The sequence below is a fragment of the Cicer arietinum genome, chromosome 2, assembly GCF_000331145.2.
Source record: "Cicer arietinum cultivar CDC Frontier isolate Library 1 chromosome 2, Cicar.CDCFrontier_v2.0, whole genome shotgun sequence".
NCBI lineage: Eukaryota > Viridiplantae > Streptophyta > Magnoliopsida > Fabales > Fabaceae > Cicer > Cicer arietinum.
In genome coordinates this window covers 35,897,079-35,899,298 of record NC_021161.2, presented here as the reverse complement: position 1 = coordinate 35,899,298, position 2,220 = coordinate 35,897,079, and positions in this window count along the sequence as shown.

The following is a 2,220-nucleotide window of genomic DNA, read 5'->3' as shown; positions in this document are numbered from 1 at the left end:
TGTAACTGCATTTATATAGGTCATATAAAATGGCCTATAAATGGATGTCTACCAATCGATTGTCAAAAGAGTATGAAAATGGAGTGAAGGAGTTTGTTGAGTTAGCAGTGAAGAATGCAAAAGATCCAAATAGAGTCGTTTGTCCTTGCTTAAAATGTTGTTTTAGAAAACGCGTTAGAGAAGATGAATTGGAAGGACATTTAGTATGGCATGGAATTGATCAAAGCTATACATGTTGGATAAGACATGGTGAGAAAAAAAAAGGAAACATGAATTTTTAGAATGGTTCGACATATGCTTCAACTGATTTCGACACATATACATATAAGCCGGACCGAGTTGAGGAGATTGCAAAAGCAGTTGAAGAAGATCTTCCGGATTGTCCTAAAATGTTTGAGAGTTTGTTGAGTGATGCAGAGAAACCATTATATAATTGTTGTACTAAATTCACAAGACTGTCGGCGATATTAAAGTTGTACAACTTAAAAGCGAGTAATGGATGGTCTGATAAAAGCTTCACATAATTACTAACACTCTTAAAAGATATGTTGCCAGATGATAATGAACTTCCCAGTCGAACATACGAGGCTAAACAAATTTTGTGCTCTATTGGCATGAGTTACGAAAGGATTCATGCGTGTCCTAACGATTGCATTTTATTTCGAAACGAATATGAATTTCTAAAGGCGTGTCCGAAATGCAATGTCTCTCGATATAAGAAGAAATAATCTACTTTAGCAAAAGACGTGTGGTATTTTCCTATAATACCAAGATTTAGGCGCATGTATCGCAGTGAAGAAGATTCAAAACAGTTGACATGGCATGGAGATGAAAGAATTAGAGATGGAAAGTTTTGACACCCTGCAGATTCTCCACAATGGGCAAAAATTGATCACCAGTATCCTGAATTCGGGATAGAGTCAAGAAATCTACGACTTGCACTTTCTACTGATGGAGTGAATCCACATGGTCTTCAAAGCATCGGAGGAAGCTAAAGCTCCTTTAGCACCGACTGGATATCAAATACTTGAAAAAGTACAAGGTTTGACCAATAAATTTGGCAAATCTTTTACGGGAGAGCTGGTCAAACCTGGGTGGAAGAAAAAGTCATTTTTCTTTGAATTGCCATATTGGAAGTCATTGTATATAAGACATTTCCTCGATGTGATGCATATTGAAAAAAATATATTTGATAGTGTTATTGGTATGTTACTCAATGTTCCAGGAAAGTCTAAAGATGACATCAATACAAGATTGGACTTGGTCGATATGGGAATAAGAAATAAATTGGGTCCCGTAAAGAAAGGAAATCGCACATATCTACCTCCAGCCGCTCATACTCTATCTAGAAAGGAAAAAATTGTTTTATGTAAATTTCTACAAGAAGTTAAAGTTCCAGAAGGATACTCTTCAAACATTAAAAATTTAGTTTATATGAAAGACCTCAAGTTAAAAGGTTTGAAGACCCACGATTGTCATATTCTAATGGAGCATTTGTTACCAAAAGGTATACGTTCCATTTTACTTGAAAAAGTTCGACGAGCTATAACTAGATTATGTTTCTTCTTCTGGGAAATTTGTAGTAAAGTGATCGATCCTCAAAAATTACCAACATTGCAAAAGGAAATTGTTGTTACTTTGTGTGAGCTTGAAATGTATTTCCCACCCTCGTTTTTTGATATAGTGGTTCACCTTACTGTTCATCTTGTTAAGGAGACACAACTTTGTGGGCCAACTTATATGAGATGGATGTATCCGATAGAACGATATATGAAAATATTAAAAGAGTACGTAAAAAGTAGAAGTCGACCGGAAGGTTGTATTGCTGAACGGTACATTGTCGAAGAAACTGCTGAATTTTGTACTGAATATCTGTCCAATGTTGAATCCATAGGGCTTCCCATGTCTCGTCATTCGGGAAGAATATCATGAGAAGGGATAATTGGAAAAAGACTAATGACTATATCAAGGACAAAATGGGAGCAAGCACAATTGTATGTTCTGCACAATGATGATGAAGTTCAACCGTATGTTACAATACACATAGATCAATTATCTAGTTTGAACATGAATAGGAATCAAAATTGGATAACCCGAGAGCACAATCGAAGTTTTATAACATGGTTAAAAAATCACATAAATTCAAAGTTTGATATAGACCCCGGATCATTTCACAGAGATTGAGGTGGCTAGCAAATGGTCTGAGTTTACATGTCTTTT